The sequence below is a fragment of the Rhagoletis pomonella genome, unplaced genomic scaffold (genome assembly GCF_013731165.1).
Source record: "Rhagoletis pomonella isolate Grant_MI unplaced genomic scaffold, Rhpom_1.0 Rhpom_scaffold_00007, whole genome shotgun sequence".
Classification (NCBI taxonomy): Eukaryota; Metazoa; Arthropoda; class Insecta; order Diptera; family Tephritidae; genus Rhagoletis; species Rhagoletis pomonella.
The window spans coordinates 50,800,443-50,827,314 of record NW_023458561.1 but is presented as its reverse complement, the minus strand read 5'-3'; the positions used below and the strand labels follow the sequence as shown (position 1 = coordinate 50,827,314).

General features: G+C 33.8%; 1 protein-coding gene across 1 annotated transcript in view; it reads right to left on the bottom strand.

Moving 5' to 3' along the window:
• Positions 1-17,602, bottom strand: part of LOC118743876 (fatty acyl-CoA reductase 1) — a 47,341-nt gene extending 29,739 nt beyond the window's left edge. Inside the window, exon 1 of the mRNA XM_036476639.1 lies at positions 17,345-17,602. The gene's annotated coding sequence lies outside the window, so the exon portion shown is untranslated. The remainder of the gene's footprint in view (positions 1-17,344) is intronic.
• Between the last annotated feature and the right edge of the window lie 9,270 nt (positions 17,603-26,872).

Here is a 26,872-nt window from a genome sequence, read left to right as displayed (position 1 = left end):
TCGACGTTCTTTGATATGTCGTGCAGGAGCAAGGGGAAAGAAGGTGGTATTACTCGCAGATGCTTTCACAGATGCAGTCATGGCGTGGCTGATCAGGGGCTGCTCTAGAACACATGTGGAACACATTAAAAAAAGCAAGGTGGCGCTTTGTGATAAGTGGGGACTCTCTACCGTTATATGACACCAGAATATAGCCAATTGTCCGCTAAATCGATAGCGCTTAACAGTGTATATCAAATGTAAATGTTGGCCACTATTAAGGCAGTATTGAGCGTCATTAAAAACCCCATAGATAGGAAAGAAGTCAATGCAAAGTGCCTCATTAGATGGCCCATCAAGCCACGTCTGATACAAATCTACTCAAGGTATGCACTTGTCACCCCATTTTAATAACCCATCCCATAAAATATATAAAACTATTGTCTGTGTAGACTAAAAGCTATCAATTTTACAAAACAGGTAAATGTTTAAAATAAGAGACCCAAGCAATTTTTTCCCAACTTTTGGGATCAAAAATGTCGCCTTGTTTTTCGTTTTTGTATACTAATTGTTTACGAGAAATGTCTTTTTTCGTCTCGCGAGATGATTATTTTCATATGGAAATTATTTACGTGTATATAGGACTTATATAGGACTTATGTATATTGTTCTCGTCTCTCGGAACGTTTATTTCAAGACGAAAATGATTTAAGTCTATCGTTTTCTCTTAATAAAAGTGTTACACGTTCAGCCGACTTCACGAAATGAAATGCAAATTTGAATGCATTTTTCTAACATCCGGCAACCCTTTTCAAAAAACTCACCTCATTTTTGAAAATCAAACGAACGATACAGATTTGATGAACAATCGTGTCGTTAAATATTTAACGCGTTAAATTTCCGAACTCAATTAAAAAGTCCCGCGAGACAAAAAAAGTAAAAGTCCCAGATAATTATTAGGAGAAAGTTTTTAGTCTAACGATTTTCGTCTCTGGAGACGAAAACAGCTTTTCCATTGCTCAGTAATAACACTGTGAGACAAATGGTAGGGGTCAGTGATCGGGAAGGGTTCAAACTACCGGGGAAAGTTATATCGGTAAAAAAAGAAGTTATACGTGTCCCGGCATATAGGGGAAATTGTCACCTTTGGTGGTCTTTTTTTGACATAACTCGAGAACCACTTGTCCGATTTTGCTCAAACAAATTTAAAAAAATTAAAAATTACAATTCCTTTAATCTGTTCATATAACGTTTTTCTATATAATCAACAGTTTTGCCGGTAAAAATAAATGTATGAAGAAAAAAAATTTTTTTTGGTAAAATATTAAATTTTTTTATTTTTTAAATTCATAAAAAATCCAAAACGGAAAAAAATGCAAGTCGTATTACTTTCACGCAAAGTCACATAACCTTTAAGCAAAATGAGACATAGATCATGAAAATCGATGGACGCGTTTCGCTTTTATTCACAATTAAGTGAAGGTATCTCATTTTGACAAGAATATTGATTTTATGTTTCAATGAATTTGGATAATATTTATTATATATTATTTACTATTAACACGTAAAATTAAAAATTATTACAGGTTATTAGGTTATTACATAGATACATAGGTTATAAAAATCGATGAACGCAAAATTTATTTTCGTTTGTTTGCGCCCTTTACTTTCTTGCGTGGTGGCTCGCCCACTTGTTCAGAGTCTGTATCGGAAAAAGAAGTTTCTCTGTCAGGACTTGGAAGCGGTGGAATTGGTATTTCATCCGAATGCGGCAGAGGTATTTGTGCACTTTTAACAGATATGTAAACTCTTCGTTTAAGGCCTTTACGATTTACTCCACATATTTTGTTTGAGCAAGCGTAACAGTTGTCGGAATTGTGCTCTCCTGGATCAGTCCAAATCATTGGTACACCAAAACGAAGTGAACTGCGTTTCCCTTGGATCCACATGTTAAGACCATTGTAGCACGTTTTACAGATTTTGTCTGGGACCCACGAAACGCCGCGAATTATTTCGGAATCAAAATAAAGTTTAAAAGCCCGCTCCACTTGCTCAGTGAGTAATGCAGTATTTGTTGAAAAAGCTCTTTTGCCACAAACGTAACAAAATAAATTGATATTTTCTGGACAATTTACACTCATTTCGGTTTTATACTTTTATTACTTTTTCGTCACTTTAAAAAAATCGTACTTTACGTGTTCGGAGATACTTGTTGAATGACAAAAATCGATCAATGAACACCTATAAATACTACGTAAGTTTCAATATTTTACTGAGAGGTACTTATGAATTGGCGCATCTTTTAAGGGTGGCTATATACCTGATTCGTGTGCGTTTTAAATTTTTCGAAACGTTCTAAAACATGACCACTCATAAAAGTGGGTGCAATTTGTGTAAAAAAATCATGCAGGTAGCCAACGGAAAAACCCCAAATAATTAAAAAAGTGCACTTTCCTTTTTTCCTTTTAATTGTCCACGCACATTTATGACCGTTTTTTAGTTTGTTACCGCTCCTATAAAAATCAAATAACCTTTTGTTTATTACTTTTTTTTTTTTAATTCTGACAATCATAAAAAAAAAGTCATCAATGTTTTTTCCAAGGAATTTTGAGCATATCTCGAGCAAATTTTTGAAATTCATACCTTTACTTAATTTTGAATAAAAGCGAAACGCATACATTGATTTTCATGATGTATGTCTCATTTTGTTCATAGGTTATGTGACTTTACTTGACACTTTTTTCCGTTTTGGATTTTTTATGAATTAAAAAAAAAAATTTTAATTTTTAGGCAAAAATAATTTTTTTTTCTTCATACATTTATTTTTACCGGCAAAACTGTTGAGTATATAGAAAAACGTTATATTAACAGATTAAAGGAATTGTAATTTTTAATTTTTTTTTTTTAAATTTGTTTGAGCAAAATGGACTATTTAATTATATTTTTTATAATTATTATACTTAAAAGTATGACCTTTGGAGGTATTAGCAGACGGTCACATAAAAAATAACACATTTTTAATTTAAACAAATAAAGGAGTATAAGTTCAGGCGAAACCGAACTTTATATACCCGGCGCAGGTATCAAACAGCGTCGACTTTCTCTAAACTATTTTTGCATGATAAGCAAGGGGGTTTTCGCCGATTTCAAACTTTTTCGATAATATGCTGACTTCGACTTAATGAAATAATTGAACCAAGTTTGGTATAAATCTATAAAGTGGTTATCGTGAGTAAAGTCTATAGTACTCTTATTTATTGTTTAGATATTGTTGTAACTATTAACTTGTAGTAAGTTAACGTCCTCAGTTATTGAAATATCGGAGTTTACGGATGTCTGACATTTACCGTTACACGGGTAGTGGGTGTAATTTTAGTCCGATTTGAATAAATTTCAAAGAATTTCTTTCTTATAATTGATGAATTGATTACCTAGATACACATTTGTGGTCATAAGGGAGCAGCGCCACGCCCATTATCCAAAAATTTACAATAATCTCATTTTCTGCTAAGTGGTCGATTTTCAGTCAATTAGCTTCACTAGTTACTGATTTATCGCAGTTTTCGTGGTTTTGTAAATTACCGTTATATGGGATGTGGGCGTGGTTATTGCCCAATTTCAAAGATTTTCGACAGATGTCTTAGCTATGTCCTAGGCAAGGCTCGTACCGACTTTGGTACGGATTGGTGAAGCAATATTGAGATACAGAATTTTATAATAAGTGGGCGGGGTCAAGCCCATTTTGCAAAAATTTCATTACAGTACTATTTTTTGCAAAAAATTCTGCTTGGCATACTAATTTTCAACAATTTTCATCTAATATTTACTGAAATATCGCAGTATTCGCATTTTTCGAAACAACCGTTATATGGGAAGTGCGCGTGGTTAGAGTCCGATTTCGCCTATTTTCAATAACAACCTACCTTGGATAAAGGGCAACCTACACACCAAATTTCGCTGAAATATCTCAATTTTTACTGGAGTTATCGTGTACACGGACAGATGGACGGACGGACGGACGGACGGACGAACGGACGGACAGATATGGCTTAATCGCCTTCTCTATTCATACTGAGCATTTATGTGAACATTTGTCTATATATCTCTCGATTCGTTTTGGCTATTACAAACAACCGTTATGTGAACAAAGTTAATATACCCTTGTGCACAAGTGCGCTCGGGTATTAAAAAAGTAAAGATAATCCCAAATGCGTCAGTTTTATTGATGCATTCAAGCAGTCATAAGGTTATTTCAAAGTAACTAACGTTTATCTTAAAAATGTCTCTTTATTAGTTTCGCCTTCAATTATAATGCCACACCAAAAACAACTATGTACTAGTTAACACATTTCTACATATATAAATAAGTTTATATGAATATTTAAGTGGGGCCATTGCACTGGCGCGTTCAAAGTCTGCTGCGAATTACTGTTTATATTATTTATATAGTTTTTTTTTTTTTAAATATACTTAGTACGTAATGCACATTTGATTTTACAAAATATAAACATTGCCACATGGCCCGCACCGGTTATTTCAATGCAAGAAACCAGTAAGTACATATGTAGCTCACAGCTGAGCGTCTACCAACCGCCACTTTCGTTTGTCTGTGTTGTCGTCGCTCAACTATGTACTAAATACTCTTTGGTATGCTCCAATTGCGTTATGCCGCACGTATAAAATTGTTTTCGCATTGTAAAATCACTCGAAGCTATGTAGAAAAATATGTAAGACAAATGTTTAAAATCAAACCAGCTTAGTAATGTGTATGTGAGTACAACAGAACTGATGCCAAACAACATCATTTCCATTGTATTTCAATGAATTCGGGCTTTTAACGCATTTACTGCAATGTTGCACGCTCGATTTTGCAAAAGGAAATGCAATTCGAAATTTTACATTTACGTATAACAGACATGATTTTTGCTGTAATTTAATTGGAAATCGTTTTGAAGTAGTTAGTAAGAGGTGCGATTAAACAGTTATGTGCTTAGGCAGACTGAAGTAGCAAAACAAAGCGAATCGAAAGACTTAAGCAACAAACTTGAGCAATTAAGTAACTAATGATACTGAATGTTTTGCAGTATTTGTTTTTATTTTATCCTTTAGTTGTAAGAAGGCGTCGGGAACAGCAAGGAAGAGTTGGTGTAGTAAATTATAGGAATTTGTCATAAACCAGATATAACATATGCTAAGGATATAAACTTGATTTGCGGGGCTCATGGCGTTGTGGAATCGCCTCTCACTTTGAAATACGGGTGATATTTCTTATAGAGTACTTAAGTCCATCCAATAATTTTTTTCTTTTACAGGCGGCAGTTGTAGCTATTTGATGTACGTTAGCCTACAGTAGTTGGACATTGTTCTTATTCTTCATATATATTTATGTACAATATATCTTCCACCCAAAGCTCAACTGCGGTTAAAAGTTCAGGTGAGTTCGAAGAATTTTAACATTGGGCGATCGGACAGGTGTTTTTTCTTACTTTTAGCTTTTTAAACAGATGAGATGGTATTCGAATGCTATTTCCGAAAAATTGGCGGTAACTGCGGTGAATATACTCCTATATTAATATCAATGAAGAAGTTTGTGAGTGAGTGACAGTTTGTGTTGGTTACTTCTATGCTCAGAAAGTTTTAGACAGATTTGTATACAATTTATTTTACAAATATTTAGTCTATAACTTAGATTAAAATAAGGTATTTTTTTGTGAAAGTTTGCCACCACATAAATGAAAAATTTTGAAATATGTGTATGAAGAAACACGCGCTTAAAAAAAGCTTTATTAAAAAACGCTTGAAGGGGTTGTTACCTGTTAGAAAATCAAGTTCAATTTAATTAATAAATTCAATGAAATTTTACAATATGGGTGTCAAAGGAATAAGGTTTAGGAAAAGTTTACTTAGAAAGTATTTTCAAAGGAGGTTGCCATGGAACAGTTTGCAAAATAGGGGCTTAAGATAACGTAACCTCGAAAATATTTTCGTAGCGCATTGCCACCTGATTAGAAAGTAAAGCTCAATGACACTAAAAGATTCATTGATATTTTTTACAATTGAGGTCCCTTTTAGTCGAATTTTATTTAATTCAAAAGTTAAATGGAGTACCACAAAACGTTTGGAAAAAGAAATAAATTTAATATAATTTCATTTCAAAAAGTCTTTAAATTTACTTTATAAATTGTGTGAAAGGTTAACATTGGAGTGCGTACCGTGTTTACAGCAAAATATTTTGAAATTATATTTAAATAATTTTTTTCTTTGCAAGTGAAATGAAGCAAAAAGTGATGGAAGATGCTTTCATGCCGAAAAATATTTAACAGGGTTGCCAGCTATGAATTATATTAAAGAAAAATCTACATGACTAATTCAAGACTAGTCACGAAAGGCTCTTCTTACTAAAATGACTTATTTAGCTAAATTTTAACACAAACATTGACTATGCCCTGAGAAATTAATTTTTATACCACAATTCTCAGGGTCGGGAAATTTCCAGGCTTTCTAAACGTTTGGATTGGATTAAGATACCAACCTGAAGAAGAACATCAAGATGATAACCCAACCCGAAATTTTCCACAAATATTTGATCTGAACCTGAAACCGAGCAACTTTTTATAAAGGTTTAATATTCGTTTCGACGAAATTTTTAATAAAACCCTTTTTTAATTTTTTCCGGTAAAATCTTAAAAAGCAAAACACAAAGAGTAGCGATAAAATCAGCAAAAATCAGAGAACATCCGGAAAATTTTCCCATTCCTAAAAAAAGCAAATAATAATAATGACAACAGATTGGCGCTTATGTTAGTACACAAATATATATTGCACAATAAAGAAAGCTGCACATGTATGTATATATTTATGTGTATCTATATTTCCCAATTAAAACATTATCAGCTTTAAGCGAAAAAAGACTTACAAAGTTAAAACGCCACTAAAATACAAATACCACCATTAGGCGATAAACTCTTTCTTCATTCAATAAAACACTCAGCACTCAGCATTCAATTGCCACTTTGTCTAAGCGCCAGTCACTTCGCTGCTAAGCCAAGAACTTCACGCACGTGCTAACCGCTACTGGAGGCTTCTAACCAGTTAATTGCATTATTGCTCAGCAACTTTAGCACCATATCATGACTACAAAGTTACATAAGCAATTCTATTGCAACAAGTTTTTTTTTTAGTATTTGCAGTTCTTTTTGCCGACTGCAGTTGCCTGAAAATCGAGCTTACAACACAAGTGTCAAGTTTGAATTAACCAGTCTCTGTGGCAAGGAGATACTCGTACCTAAGCATACAGACGTTTTTGTTATTCGTAAATGTGGAAGTGGTTTCATTTCTTAGAATATCGTATCATGTAAAAACATGCATACATATAGAAAGAAGTCTGCACGACACATAAATATTTACTTAAATACTTACTGACAAACAAGTATTTTCAATAGTGTAGCCAATTTTGTTTGGCCTTTTCAAATGTATGGCCTTCAATGCATTAAATTGCAACTCCAAGTGGAAATTTTTGGACAACTTTGTTTTTATTTTATCTTTTTTCATTTTTTGTAAGTAGATACATGAACGCATTTTGGGCGCATGGAAAATTTTCCATAGATTTTAATAAAACTTGTTTATGTTAAGCATTCATAGGACTTCGGTGTAGGAAGCCACAAATTCAATATTTTATGGCAAATAGTATTTATTTTTTTACGATTTCTCTTAGTTGGTGTTTACATTGTATATCTGAAGTATTCGAACTGAACATTATAGCGTTGAATTTAGCCATAAATCACTTTGTCGCTATTCCACTTTAAACTGACAAAAAATGTAGGCAAAACCATAATTGAATAAATTTTTTATTACAAGTTTTTGAAGTGTATAATTATTTAATCAACAGGACGGAAGCGGGAAATTGTGTAATAGGTTTGTATAACTAATTGACTGAGGATTTGTATAAGCCACTGTACAATGCATAGCTTATATTTTCATAATATTCTTACCATAATCGTATCGAACTCAAATAAATGTATTGAATAGCCGCGGCTATCGGTATACATTTGAACATATGTATCAACACAAGCAGCTGTGGCTCACCATTCGGATTCACATCTGCCCTGATCCAGTACTACATGAACTTCAGAAGGGAATGCAGATCAAAATTTAATGAAGCTAAGAGATCCAACTCTTGGAGTGAATTTAAAGACTGGCAACGCCGATTTAAGTATGCAATAAGAGGCGCTAAGCGCTCCTTATGGAGAAACTTCTGTCAGAAGATAGAAAGTACTTCGGAGGCCAGCAGATTGCGCAAAATACTATCTATGAGTCCCAGCAATATTAACTATCTAGCATCTAGGAGGATGGTGATTGGACAACTAGTACCGAAGAAACTCTAGAGCTTCTAGTACAGACGCACTTTCCGGGTTGCCTTCATAGTAGAGTCACCAATACCCATATCATAGGCAACCATGACGACATTCCAGCTAATATCATTACCGAGGGGAACATAAAGCGTGTCATTAGCAGCTTCCAACCGTTTAAATCTCCGGGACCAGACGACATTATTCCCGCTGACCTACAGCATACAGCAGAAATAATTGCACCCATATTCGTACCAGTTTTTGAAGCAGTGTTACGACTTAATTATATACCCCACAAATGGGAGCAGGTAAGAGTAGTTTTCATTCCCAAGGTAGGGAAAACTACACCCACGAGAACAAAGGACTTCAGACCAATTAGGTGAATCAGTAATGAAAAGGTTCCCCGTTGGGGGTACACCCCAGGGGGGGGGGCGTAATATCACCGCTCCTATGGAACATGGTAGTAGACATCCTTCTTCGGGAACTTGAAGATATTGGCGGTCGGATAATTGCATACGCCGACGATATTTTAATTGCTATCTCGGGTAAACATCTCTCAACATTGTCAGATCTGATCCAAATATCCCTCAACAAACTATCCCTGTGGTGCAACAGGCGAGGACTGGGAGTGAACAGACCTTGTGCTGTTCACTAGGATGCACAAGATACTTGATCTCGGGAAAATAACTCTAGAGGGCAACACCATCGCAATAAAGAAAGAGACCATATATCGTTGGCTGATTTTTTCCACACCTGTTTGGCCCCAGGGCTTCTATACGCCACATCTGAATGTTATGTGAAATATTTGAATATTACACTGCTATTTTTAAAAAAAAAGCGCTAATTTTAACCGACTTCAATGAAAGGAGGAAGTTATCAATTCGTCGAAATATTTTTTTATTTCTTTTTGTATGTATGTGACCGCATAACTTTGGACCACGTTAACCGTGAGGTGATAGCTCAGAGGAAGTCCCATACTAATTTGGTTTAGATCCGTTGTTTGGCTCAAGAAGAATTTAACGGTACTCTAAAATTTTTATATGAGAATTGAAGGCTGCTCTTGCTTAAAAATGTATCTATGTTATATTCACTTTATTAAATGCAAAAAAAGAAAAATATTACGAAAATATAACATAAAATGCATATTTTTGAAATCAGGAAAAGCTAAGTTGGGGTAAATTTGATCGAAACTACTCTATTTCCTACAAAATCCATTTACTGATGACAATTCTTAGTTATTAATTTTATGTTTTTTAATTTTTTATTTTAGCAGCAAAAACTGCGGGTTTAAAGTCAGTGAACGACATTTTTTTTTGTGTGGCTGTGCTATGAAAGAAATATTTCATATATTATGCTTAGTACAATAATATCTGCAGGTATCAACCAAAAATGTTTGTATTTTTATAAATATTAATTAGCAGAGTCAAATGAATTATATAACTGCAAAAACTTTTATATTATTCTATTATATTTTGTAATTAGCTGCATTTGCATAATTTTTACTCCTTAGATCCCCACAAAAATGTAAACATGTATATTAGGGCGGGTCGATTTTGTATGGGGGAAAATAAAAGGCATTTGACCGTTTTGTAATAGTAATATTATGATATCTTAGGTCTAAGCCAATTGTGGTTGGCCGCGAAAGATTAATTTGAAACTTATCTTTAGCCCGCGCAATTCAATCAAAGTGTATGAATTTGGAAAATGAAACTTTGTCTTGTAATATCTATGGAATACGTTAATTGTTATAAACAGGACGATATATCAAATTAAAGGTTGTTAAATTTAGTACCTCCCGTTCATTTATCATTTTTCAATAAGTCTACAACTTTTTAAGATATTAAGATAAAACTTACAAAAACTATAATTTTCCCTTATGAATTTTCAACTTTTCTGTACTTCAGCAACCAAGTGAAAAATTCAAGAGAAGTGAGACGAGATTTCAAACATTTTAATAATTTCGGATGTTTATATAATATTAAAATGACCATGGACTTGGCCACGCCGATTTGGTCAGTTTTAAAGATCGTGGTGAATGAAGTCAAACATGTATTGCCATTTGTTAAGTTAAAATTAGTTTCAAGCATTTATGCAGTCTTGAAAATTGGTGCAGAATGGTTTCATTAGTCACCGAAAAAGCACATTTTTCACGGTTTCTAAATTTGCCATTATATGAAAATAGGGGACGTGCAATAAGCGTTTATATGTATATACATAAATAGTTAAGTTAGCTTTGCATTCAGCTTGAACGAAAAAAGTCACTCCCTGGCACACTTTTCTGTTATCCGGTTGTTTCATTTAAAAGTTATTTGAAGAGAAACTTTTTTTGAAAAAAACTGGAGATCCCCTTAATTTTTTCGATATAACTTTGGTAAATGTTACCCGATCGGTACGTAATAATTACCAAATTGAAGGCGAGTCTTACTGTTACTGATTTATGATAATAATATGATAAAAATCGTTCAGATTATAAACCAATTATTTAAAAAAAAAAAAAAATGTACAAAATTTTTTGTAATTTTCCTATATTTGCAATATTTATATTGTATGCGTAAACATAAGTTAACTAATTAGTGTTTCTTGAAATTGTGCCTATTCAGTGTGTCCATACTCATTATCGTAAACAAAATTTTTCCACGATGATGGAAAATTATTGCTTTTCTATTAGAGCTACCGAAATTGTTACTAAATTTGCAAAAATTCGCAAGCTATAGCTAATATTAAAAAAGATGAGAATATTTGGAACGAGCGACCTAAATGCACGCCGGGAATATTAATGCTGTTCTCTACATCTTTTGACTATAGGCCAGTATAGTTATCAAGAAAACAATTAAAATTTTATTGAAAAAAGATAAATTTGAGATTGACGATAAGCTAAAGGGCTGTGAGAAATGATATTTGACTTTATCTTCTGCATTAACGAATTCATTATCTAATAATATGCACAAAAACCTTTTTGCTGAACATAGAATTTTTAACAAGAATTGGTCTTATTCGACTACTGTGCTGTGGGTCACTCGGCGGTCGATGCGCTGGCTCTTACAATTAAAATAAAAAACTAATATTTTGCAGGCTTCTTGTTGACTTCATGATACAATATTTTTTCACTATTACCAAGAGATTTGAGAAAAATTAGATTTTCGACCCGCCCTAGTGTATATTGTCTTCTACCCATTTTTTGTTACTAAAGTTTGCATACGTTACCAGCCGAAGTGAAGCAAGCAGTCGTAAATAACATGCAAATTGTATTACACATTCTGCTTTAACTAAAAAATTTCCAAAAAATGCTTACTGTAAAATTTTACAGACACAAACACTTCAGAATAAATTTATTTATTTGTAATTTATTTATGTATCTACTTATTATAGATGCAAATTGCTTTTGGGGATTTTTAAGAAAAAAATTAGCAAACAAAAATAAAAATTAGATAATACTCATAAAAGCGCAGACACATCGAAACATTTTACGATCAGACCAAAAATGAAAGTATTTGTTACATAGCAGTCAACGAAATGATGAGCTGAGTTGTTATACTTAGCTTTCGTTTTTGCTTTGTTGCAGTATTCAATCCGAAACCGGCTAATTTTGTAATCGTTTGCTAAAAACCTCGATTTACTTTGTGATTTTTGCTACTTTGTTTTCGGCGGTTTTATTATTATTAATTTTTGATTGATGAATTCGCTTGCGAGTTACCGAATACAAATTATCACATATTTATACAAATTGGTGTTAGTAGTATCACACAAGTAAAAAAAAATAGTAACAATAAAAAAAAAAATTGTGCAATTTCACGCATCCTCTTTATTTTACACAACTGTGGCATTGAAATAATAAATCTGATCATCTGTTTTTTTTTTTTAAATTAGCCCTCCCCAGATTATTATTTATTCCAGAAATCAAAAAAGCTGTGGACATATTTTTTTTGGGTGATATATACAAAATTATGAATGGTCTGAGAATTCTGTTGAGCTAGAGTGAGAGTATATCGATTGACCATTTCCTCTTTATTCCGCGAACTATAGAACCTACCTTTATATATTTTCATAAAACCCTTAACCTTTCGTAGCCAATAAATTACTCGAGCGGTTAACAAGGCCCCATACAATCTGTGATCGGGACCTTAAACAAATAATATTCTGCTCACCTATTTGAGAACTAAGCATTGATAAGCGAGTACGGAAAGCCTCGGTGGATCTCTATGCAAGCAAAAGAATGCAAGGCAACCGCAAACCTCGCTAAAATTTCCCAAGCCGCCCAAGCAACTGGATTTTGAAGGAAACCCAGTGCTTTATGGGCAAGGCCGTTTTAACAAACGGATAAAAGATGGAATCAGGGCTAGGTGCAACTCAATTTGAAGCGATCCCTTTGCCTACCAGACAACGTTAGAATTTTCCGCGTGAACGCAGTTAAACATTTAGCTCAGATAAGCAGGCGGAAATTCAGACAATGTCCTCTTCCTCAGTTGGTTTACAACAAGTAGAAGACTTAAGGACACAAATTTGTTTGATTTCTGGTCAGTTGGAAATTACCCAGGTTATAGGTACATTACGGTAATTAACTAGCGGGACTGTGGCTGAGTGGTTAGAGGTGCGTACTACCATTCCGTAGGACCTGCGTTCGCGCAATATCTCAATTAGAAAAACTGCGGCCCACATAGATCCAGGAATATGTTAAGCATGAGCAATAAAATTACTTCGAACCACACCGCTGTCTCTACATGACTTTGGATGTGCATGCCGTAATGATCGGCATTCCATTGGGCAGTTTCTGAGGCAACTGCAGGAACTCGGCTCGACGGAAGCCAGTTGAATATTTTCTTGCAAGAATATTTAAGAGTGAAGCTAATCAACGAAACGGTTAGCTCAACTTTACAGTTACTCCAGATTTAGAGTTACAAAATCTGTAACTGAAATCAGAATTGGTTGATTCCAACCCCCAAAACCTCAGTGTAAGTGTACCGCAATAGAAAGTTGTTTTGAGATTAAAAACAAAAATTCCAAGTTTTCAGTTCTGCGCACAAACACCAACTTAGGACTCAACAAGTAATATTCAAGAAAAAGCACTACCGACTTCAACTCTCATATAAAGATTATCTTATCTAAACCAAATCCGTATGGGATCACCTGTGGTACACTACCTTCTGATAGAAGATCGACATGGTTCAAAGTTATGCGGTAGCATACATAAAAAAATCACACAAAAAAATATTCCGATGAATTGATAACCTTCTCCTTTTTTTGAAGGCTGTTAAATAATGTTTTGCCGCTCCTTTTTCTTTCGAACCTCAAAATTATCATTTATAAAATTTGTTTGAGGTTAGCAAAAAAACGAGGCCACTCCTGATTTTCGGCCTTAAGTCTCAGATTCAGCGAGCGAAAACTTATAAGAACTGATTGGGTCTCTCTCGGCAGCATATCATTCAAAAGCGAGTTAAATAAAATCAATCAAAACCAGGCATACTAAAATCCATACATATGTACAAATCGCTAATTTACTAAAAGACTGTCATAACTCAAAAAACCAAAATGTTTGAATTGTTGCTTATATCATGCTTCATCTTTTATAAACATTTTGTGCTGAAATCGTGAGTTAATGGAAACTTTAAGCATATCTCCTGAAAATCCAGTTCTCGAGTTATGCTATTGTTTTAGTAAATGAACGATATGTAGATAAGTAATATATTATTACCTTTCAAAAATACAAATAAAGTTTAAATACAGCCAATCATTAAGCATTTAACTTGCTGCCAGCTTAAGAGTAGGGTTGTAAGCCGAAGAGAGGAGTGTCAAGAGTATATCATGGATACTCGTGCCATTAAAACGCTCCAAAAGTAGCAATGCCCTTATGTGGCGCAGATTGTGTGTTGCAACGATGCGGTACAAGTTCATGACATGACCTTGTCTCTTTTATTTTGTTGGATTCTTCTTTATACATACATACATATGTACGTACGTGTGTATGACGAGACGAGTATTGAGTAAATAAAATGGAAATGAATGATGTTTGGCAGGTCAAGCGTCAAGTTAATTTTATTCATGCACATGACCAGACTAACTAACTAACCAAACTACCAAAGTATATTATTTACAAAGCAGTGGAAGCATTTAAGTTTAATTGCTTACATAGGAATTTGCATATAAGCCAGCTTAAATTTCTATCTCTCTCAATTAGATGCCCTCGGATTACACATAAATATATATGTATTTTTGTATATGTCTGTAAATGTTTTAGTTATTTAGGTATGTGAGTACGTTTGTGAGATTCCCTTACGGTATATCTGTAAATTGTTTTTTTTTTCTCTTGTCTACCTCTATTTGTTATCTGCGTCAATGGCATTTGCCATTAAATATTTTTTTTTTTTATAAAAGCATTTTGCTGTTTTTGCTTAACGCTTCTGCTTATTCTTTGTTTAATTCATTTTTCTAGTTATGTATTCGATTTTTAAGTGTGTTATTATATTTCTGAGATTTCTAAATCAAACTCAAATATTGTCTTATCCAACCCACCAAAGGCCGACTTCCAACTCTTTATATTATTACATATTTAGTATTTATGTAGGAGTACATACTAGGTATACGAATTTACATACCTATATTGTGTATACAACAGAAAATATCTTTTCAAAGAATAAAATACTTTTGGAGTTTGACTACCACGCATAGAAACTACATATAGTTGGACAATAGTTCGTTAAAAATTCGGTCATAGTGTAATTCGTTTGCAATTTAAAGACATGAAAAAAGAGGGATCCAAAATCATAATAAATATCTAGGAAATTTGGTGATATAAAGACTGTGTCGAATAAAATTGCTCGCCAGTATGGTTCTCATATTATACTATTGAATTATAAAATGGCATTTTTATTTCTCTCTGCCAGAATTAAATGCCAGAACATAATTAGTGTCCTTTATTTTACAAAAAAGATCTGAAAGGTAAAAAAAGTTCTACATAAAACCGATAACAAGAGAAAAATCTTAAAAAAATCGTATTAAATATTTAGCTGGACATTTTCGTTTTGTATTTTTGAAATACGTATGCCGACTGTTCTGAATACAGTCGATTCTCGTAGAATTATAGCTAAAACAAACACATAATTTTGACGTTCAGAACACCGTTGCGAAAATCTCAGACGCTCTGGTAACACTCCCTATTATGAATTCGACTTGGAACTAACATAATCCCTAAAAGTGCTACATATGTATGTATATACTACACGCATATCTTTGATTTGAATTTAAAGGTTTTTGAAGCTTTAGAAAGGGTGAAAATAATTGGACTCGAATTGCTTATTTCCACATTTTGCATGTTCAATATCATTTAGAGTTTCAACGTGAACGCGGTGTTACTGATCCATATTTTGAGACAAAATTAATTTACCTACATATTTACAAGAAAAGTGAGTCTTTAGATTTTTGAGTTTTGCCTCGAATTTATAAAAAAAAAAAAAAATATAGGCATACTTGGTGGAACTGATTATGTAGAAAATATAAATTTTTTAAAAGATGGCCCACCGCCCCGGAAAAAATTTCGGCTTTCGCCCCTGATCAAGTACAAAGCACACATTCGTACCTACACATGCTAACAAAAAGTCTACAGAAATTATGAAAGAAAGTCTGAACGTAATTGATTTATGTGAAGTAATATGATCAAACAAAGTAATGCTGTAATGTGAACATAGTTTAAAATTAAATAGTTTCGCCTCTTAATATGCAACAAGATTTAAATTTCTGATGTTAGAACACTTTTAATGGTACAGGGTTATTTGAAAAAAAAAAATGCCCGACACTAATCTAGAATTATCTAATCCTTCACTATGCTTTTACACGCATTAAAATTCGTTTAAGCTACTATTAATCCGTCATTACAGCTGAAATGCGTTATTATAGGAATTAAAATTTATGTGCTCAAAACATGTCAGTCTCGAATTGGCCATTGAATGCAATAAACATATCAATTTACGCTAATCCAGCAAAAAGTTGCATATATAATTTCCTACAATGTATCCATATTTATAGTGCAAGTTAATACGCTCGTCTAAGATAATAAGTCAAGTATGAACAAAGTTCAGATAAGAAATGACATACATATGTTTAGTTGTAGTGTAGTGTAGTGTTAGAAGATTTTTATCGTATGCGAACGGAATTTGAATTTTTTTAATGCGTATGTGTAACTAGCTGCAACTACATAAATAGATTAAGATAAGAACAGTTAAGAGGAGAAATTTCCACAAAGTAAAAAAGTAATACAGTTCAATATGTGTTATTAATGCTTCGATAATATAGTATGTATATATATTTCTTTAGCGAAAATGCGGTTCAAAGCAATGAAGTTTGTTCCGCCTATGCGCAAACAAAAGACTTAGGCTGCGAACCCGATTTAAGCGCCGTGCCATTTCAGGGCGTGAGTGCGCGTGTTTCAACTGTGCGTTAATTGTCTGTACGCACATAAATTTCTGCGCTCCATGCGAACATGTGTCAACGTCAATGAAGTGTTTAAAAAATGTGAGCATAACTGGCTTTTTTTTTGCATTAACGCTGGTGCGAAACCTAAATATTTTCGACAATATATATCGTACAATTAAATAAGATGAATGAGTTAAAGATGTAAACGAGTTTTTTCCTTCATACATAAGCAATTTATTATTTGCGCTTTTTGTTGATACACTCGCATGCATACACTACTTATGTAATAGTAAATTTTAGTTTTGTTTTGGTGCTGAAACACAATTTCGGTGGTTTTTAGTTCAACTGCTTTTTTCTTGGGGGGTAAATACTTTATTTTTTAGCGCAACAACCATTGGGCATTTTAGACATGGCCTGGTCAGCATATGCACATTTAAAATGAAGCAACACTTGGGTATCTGTTTTACAACATACATATGTATATACGTATGTATGCGCAGCAAAGTCAACACACAAACATTTGCCAATGAATATGTAAACTTATGAATAATTTTGTAGTAATTTTAAACACTTGTTAACGGTTAAGTACAATGTTTAATTATGGCTGTACATACACGTTTGCTAAACACTGCGTTTGCTTGACAGAGGGCTGCTGCTATAGGTGCTGTGATGAGCTCCACAAAATCGTTCTTAGAGTGCGAAAAAATTTGCCGAGCCGCAAATTTGATTAACTTTTGTTTTTTTTTCGCGCACGCTAAGTGCTTGGAAATCCACAAATTTTTTTTTTTGCGATAACACTATTTTTTTTTGACAAATTTTTTGTCAACTTCCACTATTACTTGGCTGTTTTGCAGGCAAAAGCTGTGCACCGAGCAACGTCCGTTTGGAGACTGAACTACAACCGCTGCTTGCCGGCTAATATGAATGGATTTTCAAAGCAGTCAGCAGTGGGGCAGTGGCGCAGCGCCAGCGGTGGCGTAAACGTAATGAAAAAAACAACTGGTTTGTTTACGAGTCATTGCAAAAAATCAATGGAAAAACAAAGAATAATAACAAGCACAAGCGTTTTGCAGCAGCTACGCGCCAGATTCATACATACATACATATGTATGCACGTAGGTATATGAATATTGATGAGCGCATGCGTGCATGTGTGCGTGCGTCTGAGGCGCATATCGCACTCACAAAAACAATGCTGCGTCTTTTTTATTAATTTTTTGTTTTACCATTTTTATTGCACTGCCTTTTGGACACAATCTGAGTGGTTTGAGTTAAAATTGTGGCTATTGAATTTTATGACCGCTTTTAGCATACCCATTGTTGTTGTTGCTGTTAGCAGTGTGCATTCAAGTTTTTGCTGTTGGCAATGCCGCATTCGGCGTATTTAAGCTGCAGTGATTGTTCCAACAGTAGCTGCAGCCGAAACAAAAAAAATTTGCCACGAGAAAAGCAAAAGCACTAACGAAATTTTTGAAATTAAAAAAATGTAGTATTTTTCTCACCTCTTACTTTTCAAACTATCTAAATAACTATCCAATTATGATCTACTTAAATTGCTTCACTTGTATGCTGAAATCTTTGATTTGTTACGCTTGAGCGCCGCGCCGAAATTCCAGGTGCTGAACCAAAGGCGCGCAACCAGTTCAGCAATTAATCCCTCCTCCTTGTTTATAGGGCGGTTGCACCTGCTATCGCGCACACAAGCAGGTTTGTTTTAGCCACCTTTTGTTTTACCATCGGCTAGTTTATTAATTAGCCATTGGGTTATTGATTTTTGTCTACCAGTCAGATAGGTTGCTTGGACGCGTACTCCTCTGTTTGTTATTCTCAGATTTTGTTTGCTTTGGCGATTGTTGAGATATTCAAAATGTACTTCGTTTTTTGTTGTTGTTGTTGTTTTAGCATACCCATTACATGCGCCTACCTACATATACTTACACGCTTGCTAGCTTGTTTGAAGCGCCAGCGATATTTTTTTATTTTGCTTGTGCTACGCTTCGCTTGCTGCAATTGCTTGATAGTAGGCTCAGATACGAGTAGTAGTGCGGCAAATTTTTGAGGCATTATTTTGGCTGTCATGCATTTATACTTTGATTGTTTAGGGTTTTAGATAAAGCTATTTAAACTTTGAATATAGATGTTGCTTAATTATGCTCTCCCACTTACATTTTTTCCGGTACTTAAGTACTAAATACCAGGTTGACCAAGCTTTGCTAGGAATGCATAAACTTTTTAAAATGCAATAAAGCTATAAATTGCGGTCTCCGTACACTTACCTTTTCGATAGACGACTGATGATGGTGTCCAAATGGAAGCTACTAACAATTCTTTCAACTCTGTTAATAGCAAAGGAGTAAATGCTGATGAACCTAAGATCCTTGAGGTTAAAATGCGCGGCCTTTCCAGCTTTTGAAATAAATACAGTCGTGACATTTCTCCATGCCAACGGTATATGATTAGGCTTAAAACAGGCCTTGAAAGTACTTAAAATTTACTTCGCAGACACCTCCCGTCCAATCGTGCAGTTTTATATGGTTTGAAGCTTTGGATTACCTATTTAACCTTTCTTGCGAGACGGGTATGTTCACGGTATTGCAAGAAGGTTAAGAAGGGGTATTTTTTCATGCACAGATTCCCTGCCTTCATTGCATATATGTAACTAGGCTGGTTTTTAGGAGGTAGTTGAAAAGTGACTCATCCTGATCATTAAGTCTGCGCTCCCCCACGGGACGTGATCAGCATTCGAATCGCTTCGAATCAAAACGTGACTATTTTCGTACTTGGTCACCCAGCTCCCCAGCGTTGAAAGAGGAGCACCCTCCGTATCGTATGCCACGTATGTATGGCGAAACTACTACGACGGCTGTGCTCTCTAGCTCCCAAAGGGTTGTCGCGACGTCATTATCACTGTAACTTTAAAATAGAGCAGAGACCAAAAATAACTGTTATCTCGAATTTACAAATTGAAAACGATTTCCGATTTCTGAAATTTAACGAAAACGTGGTTTCATAACAGTTATTAGATGAGACATATTTTTTATTTCGCCGATAAGAGTTATAACCCAAGGTTTATTTTTTACGTTGTTTGATAACAGTTATTGCCCAACGTTTATCTTTTACGTTGCTTGATAACAGTTATTGTCCAATATTTTAACGTTGTAAAATAAGAATAATGACGAAAATGAAAATGGAGAAGAAGATAAACATGATGAAAATAAGAGGGGAGGAGTGAAATAACTGTTATCAGACAACGCAAAAATAAACATTGGGTAATAACTGCTATCAAGCAACGTAAAAAATAAACGGTGGGAAATAACTTTTATTGAAGACGTAAAATGTATTTCTCCTTCATAACAGTTATCAGGCAACGTAAAAAGTAAACGTTGAGCAATAACTCTTATTGGCGAAATAAAAAATATTTCTCATCTAATAACTGTTATGGAACAACGTTTTTCCGATAAAACTTATAACTGTTATATCCCTGACAGCCACTCTGGCATGTCCTGGTTAAAATTGTTAATAATAAATTTATTAACTTTAGTGGCTTCCTTATTAAATTAATTTTATAGAGAAATTTCGATTCATTATTTTTAGTGAATAAATTAGCTACGTGTAATATAATTTGTGTTATAATCATAGAATTTGTGTTATTAAATTTTCGTTATTCCCTAAAATTAAAACATATGTAAATAATTATAATACACTTCCATATACAAGTAAATAGCGACCGCTCGACTCAAATATTGCCAAGAACGTAAAACACACTTTTAATTAAAGTAAAAATTGTAAAACAGAGGAGCTGAATTTCAAAATCAAAACATATGATTTTAATGCGAGATGCGAGTGCTTGCAAAATCGTAGAATTTATCTGCAGATACTATCGAAAAAATTGTATCTGTTCATCTGCGTATTTCGGAATAGACTTGTATTTGTATACCCATATGTATATTAGGGTGGTCCAAAAATGCATGTGAAATAAGTAAAGTTGGAAGTTTAATGCTCTCACCCTAGAATTGTTATATATTGTTGTTTTGAACTCAAAAAATATTTAGAGGTCGCTCAAAGATTTCTGTGTCTTTTGAATGGGGAAAAAAATAAATGGTATTGAATTTTTGAAAAGCAATATTTTTCGATCGGAAAACTATATTTCTCTTCAGGAGACCTCCACCAATAATATTCAATGGTTTTTACCATTTTTTAATAACAGTGGGTCCCTCATTGCTATTTTGGGGTTTCTGGGGGTACCTATAAAAAATAATTACTAATGAAAAATGGTTAAATAGCAATCCGATAGAAAAATATTAATTTTCAAGGGTTCAATAGTATTTCCACCAAAAATTATTATTTTTTTTCAAGCCAAATACATGGAAGACTTTGAGCGCTTTTGAGCGACCCCTTCAAATTTTTTTTCATTTCATAATAAAAATAACGGGGGTATATTTTTTCAGTATAGAACAATGCTAAGGGTGAGAGCATTAAATTCCTACTTAACTTCTTTTGCACCGCCCTAATGTATATACAAGTCGATATACATACATACAAACTTGAATCTGTTTTGGCAATGCATTTCTGGTTCCAATCACATCTGCCCTCCTCTCATAAATATCCAAATACATTTGTACATACATATGCACATTTATATAATAGTGGTATGTGTGTCACATGCTGAGCTTAGAGGCAGCCACCGACCAGCAGCAATTTGGTTTCCGCTTCATTTTCATGTGCAACCAACCAATCGACCAGCATTGAATATCCGTCTGTGCAAAAAAGAAGATCTTATTGACAGAAAGCTAACTTGTTGAGTGACCTTGACTAAAATAGAAATCTAAGTCAATTTTAATACAAATTAAATCGAGGTATTTTATTTGTGCGATAACTGATTAAAATAAAAAAAGTAGAGGAAAACAATTATGCAAGTAGCAATCAGGTTAGCTGCGGAGAGGAAGCACACTTCCAAGAAGATTATTATAAGTTATTGTTTTCCTTATTTTTAATATTCTGAAATGCATGTTGCTTACATTAAATATTTGCACAGATCAACGCTTCTATTAATTTAACCCGATAGCTCAATGAATTTGAAACGAAGACTGCGACAGTGGTTATTCACTGGAAAGCCCATGCTGCTGTTGTGCGTTTCCATAATGCAGTATTTAAGTCACAATGATTCCTTTTATTAGCCAAGGTAGGAAGGAGTTGAGTTCTGTTGTTATCGCGACGGAACCCGATTCGCCGTTGTATATTTCCACGTTGCCAGCGATATACTCGCTTCGTTGTGAGAAGAGTTTACTGTCAATAAGCAAATACTAGACCTTGCAAATTTGATGACATTACAGAGGTTTCTTAAGATCTAATGATGGCTTGGCTTTCTGGGAGTCAAAAACTTAGTTTTAGAGATAGATCGTACCCTCTCAGAATCACAAGAAACATACTTTCTAAGAGTTCTTAACTCTTAAGAAAACTGTGAGAATCATTTAGAGTTTTTTTTTTATAATATTCCACATTTCTATTTATGTAGTCTATTTTTACCATACATTTGTTGAAATAAATATTTATTCCAAAATTTGAAAATTTACCACAAATTAAAGAAACTATTTAAAAAAATCAGTTACGGAAAGTAGTCAATTTTTATAAAAATAAAAAATTTTAGTAAAACCAAATTTTTAGAAAAGATTATTCAAAATTATTATTTTATTATTAAAATTTGGAAAAAAGTTATTTTTAGAAAACAAACATATTTTTTGAAAATAATTATCTTATCTATAGAAAATTATGTTTTTAGCAAAAAGAGCGTTTCTAGACAAAAATATTTTTTTTCTAAAAGCAAAAAATAAAATTATCCTAACAGAAATATTTTTTTTTGTGGAGCAAAAATTGTTCAGGACATTGAACTGAAAAATAAAAAAATTTTTTCATTTCCTTTTTTAAGAAAAATTAGATTTTTTACCGACTTAAAAACGGATGAAGTTCTCATTTCGTCGCGAAATTTTCATTGTAGGCTTACGGTCCCGAAAGGGTTAAGCATACACCCCATTGTACAAATTTTTCAATAGAAATTCGCTGTATTGTACCAACAGTGTGACTGCAAACAAAATTTCGTCCCAATTTTTTATTTTGTACCAAAAATCTAAGCCAAACAAATCTGTACAAATGTACCAATCGTTTATCACGGGCTTAACAGTTTTTGCTGAATTGGCCTTGAGTCCGATTATCTTCTCTAAGACATTGTGTAAAAGCTCGCCCAAAACCTGAGAGTTTTTTAGCAGTTAGAGCTAGGTTATCCATGTATGCAACGCGTGTCCATCCCGTGGCCTGTAAGCTCAAAAGCAAGCTATTTATTGTTAGGTTCTACTTTTGAGTCAAGCAAAAGGCGCTGGTAATCACTTAGCAGGACATTTCTCCTTACCTCTTTCGTCGTGGAGTTCGAAAGAAAACATGCCCACAAAACCCGGAGATTTGTAAGGTTAGACTGACTTAATGCCCTACCCCTCATAATTGAATCTGCCTTCAAGCAACCCAGTACAACTTTACTTCAGAAGTTAAAGCCGAACATGAATTTTACAAATCTCACTACTACTTCCCATTTTTCGGGCCTGCAGATAATTTTTCTTACGAGTTTTGTTAAACGGAGTTACACCCCAGTTTTTCCTCCATTATACTTCGCAACGCTTCGAAGCGTTTGCAGGCAAGTTGATGAGCACACCTTACACGTCCGGTGGAGATATCCACGAAAATAGCTCGACTTGAGAACAAGACTGGTAGAAGTAAATCTCATCATGCGCTCATTTTTTGCCATTCTCGAAGCTAAGCTGTCAGGAAATTGTCTAACACTGTACGTTATGCCGACGCAATGTGCACTGTCCCACTGCCCCAAACAGAAGGTGTTTGAGTTCAATTTAAAATTTTTAGGTAAGTAGCACAGAAAAACTAAACTTAATCTAACAAAAAAAAAAAAACTGTGCACAAGAAATACGAATTTATCTAAGTGGACTTTTAGAGCATCTACTTATGTATGTATGTTAAGGAAACGTGTTAAATCTAATGCAAACTCATGCATAGCTACTTTACCAGTCAAATCAAATGCATGCGAGGTTGACACTACTTTGCATTCGCACAAGGTTTTTCTGCTGCACTTTATATGCATCTAGTTTGTTCAAATCTTATTTATGTATTTGCCTCTTTTGGAATAGTGATAATCATGTAGCCAAAAATAAAATATGCATATTTAAAACAATGAACGCGTGCGGGCTGACGACGTTATCGATATACTACATAGTTAGCCTTTAACGTTTTTTATTGTGTTTCTTTAGTTTTTCTCTTTATATATGTGATGGTGCACTGCAATAAAGGCACAACTCAAAGTTAAAAAAAAAAAACAAAACACTTACTACTATTAAGTGTATCATGTCTCTAATTCGTCTCTAATCTTTACTACTTAATTTGGTAAGAATTGTTAGTGGATTATACACAGAGTAGAGACATAAGACACTTAACAGTAGTAATGGTTTTGTGTTTTTTCGAAGCTCACATTTTTCCACAAATGAATTTGAGGTTCGTTTAGTTCGGCGCGAGAACAAAATGTAATGCCAAGAACGTTCCCGCAAAAGAACCAAACGCGGACAAAAGTATTGAGAACAATTTGAACAGAAAAAAACTGGGAACGTTTCTGTGATAAACAAGTAATTTTTAAGCAAAAAACAAAACCGACTTCAATTCTCCGATTTAAACTAAATTAGTACCACCTGTGTGGTAACACCTCTCTTTAAAAATTATTGAAATCGATTAACGTGACCCAAAGTTATGCGGTAACATACAAAAAAAAAAAATATATATCCCGGCGAATTGAAAACCATATCCGTTTTGTGAAGTCGGTTAATAAAATGAGAATAAACCTCTAAAGAATATTCTAAAGAAGAACAGAATGAAAATGAAACCTTTGAAAGCGTTTCTAAGGAGAACGAAAGTATCGAGAATTTTTTTAAGGAGGATCAAATAACAAAAGCTGGGAATATTGTGTCAGAGAAAAAAAAGTTTTGAGAACTTAATAGTGGTGGCAAACTATGGATGGCACTATCGATAGTATCGATCTGTGGTCCTGTTCGCATGGACGACGAGTGAAGAAGAAGATGGAATGACGAACGCCCCCACAGCATGATGAGTGACTTATCTTCTTCTTATATATAAAATAATAATAATAGATTGGCGCTTACACATATGTTAGTGTTTGGCCGAGCTTCTCCTCCGATTTGGGGCGTGCGCCTTGATGTTGTCACACAAACCGGAGGGACCTACAGTTTTACGCCGACTCCGAACGGCGATTGTATTTTTATGAGAAGCTGTTTTTCATGGCAGAAATACACTCGGAGGTTTGCCATTGCCTGCCGAGGGACGACCGCTGTTAAGAAAATACCTTTTTTTCTATATTTTTTGCGATGTTGCTTTGACCAGGGTTTGAACCCAGGCGTTGCGGAGTGGAAGCGCGCACTGCTTACCACTACACCACAGATAAAGTAGATTTGCAAAATTAGTGAAGCACATTTACTAAAAAACCATTGGACCGATTTTGATGAAATTTTCGCAGCATGTTAAAACGTATGTGGAGCATATTTATGTTATGTTTATATGCTATCCGATAAATAGAACACTGCTTTATGCCCATAGAATACTCCTAAAAGAAAACACAACAGCAAACAAAACTTCCACATATAAAAAAAAGCCAGCAAGAGAAGGTCTACATATGAGAAAATACAACAATAAATAAAAATCCACAACAAATACAATAATTCTTTTTCTGATTTTTTCGCTATTTGCTTCGGACGATTTATGAAATACATATGTATTACAATTTGTATATCAGTTCACAATTTTGAAATGAGGTAAATGGAAAATATTTTTGAAGAGGGTTGCCACATGTTTAAAATTTTTAATTCCATTAAATTGATAAGATAAACAAAATATTATTACAATATCAAACTAAGGCGGCTTAAGAAAGCTTATTTACCAAACATTTGTTTAAGAGTGTTGCCATCTGTGTCAAAATAAAGTAAGTTAAAAGCTTAGCTTGGATAATATTTTTAAAGAAGTTGCCACCTGTTTCTCTTTTTATCAAATAACTAATATTCTACCTGCAATAAAAATACAAGCGTCATCTACCAACCTATTTCATACTTAACATTCAACATTTTACTGTTGCATTTAATTGGAGGTGAAAAAACTAATCGGTATGATGAAATTTAACCGGTCTACTTGGAATAACCAGTGGTTAAAAGTTTGCAACATTCTTTAATTTAATGGATTTCATACAGAATTTGCACAAAAATACAGAACTATCTCTTGAGATTTGTTATTATGTATGCCTTTTTTGGTTGATCTATGTTCTAATTGTAGTGATATACAAAACTGTCATGATGTCAAAACTTGATTAAACTTAATTTAGGTACATTTTACCTATAATCATCTACATATTTTTAGTTGATTGGATCAAATGAACGACCTACCTCACATGAACCCACTCTGATGACCAGCGAGCGACCGAAAATTAACCTATTCGTATTGGTATGTCCGAATTACATTTGAGAGTGTCAGAAAATTAACGACTAGATGTACAATGCAAATAAAACCATATAAGTTCTCTGATTTTCATATTTTCATTTTATTAGACTGAGCAACAGCAAGGTGTGGCCGGGTACCTCTAGTATGTATGTATATAATGGTGTTTTTTCGGCGACTATATTTTTTTTTTTGACTCCCACCTCAAAATTTTGTGGGAAATATCTATCTAAAAACAAGTTCCCTGAAAATCCGAGCTCTTAATATTAATATTAAGTGCTCGACCAAGGCGTGCAAAGATATCCCGTTGAAAATACACATAAACTTTGATTGTGTTTCTTAAAAATTGTCAGTGATAGTTTTTCTTTAGAATTGCATGCTCTACAAAAGTGTCTATTTTGGCGTAAATGTTAGGGACTTATATAAATTCGATAACAGCCTTGAATTTCGTCTTTCTACCTTTATCAGCTTAAAAAATTACCTATTTGTCCTTGTGAATTCAAAAAATTTAAATTTTTTAAATTCTAAAGAATTTCCTCTTTCATTTGATACCCATATTTTTATTCTACATTGCATTGAATTTTTGCAATTAATCA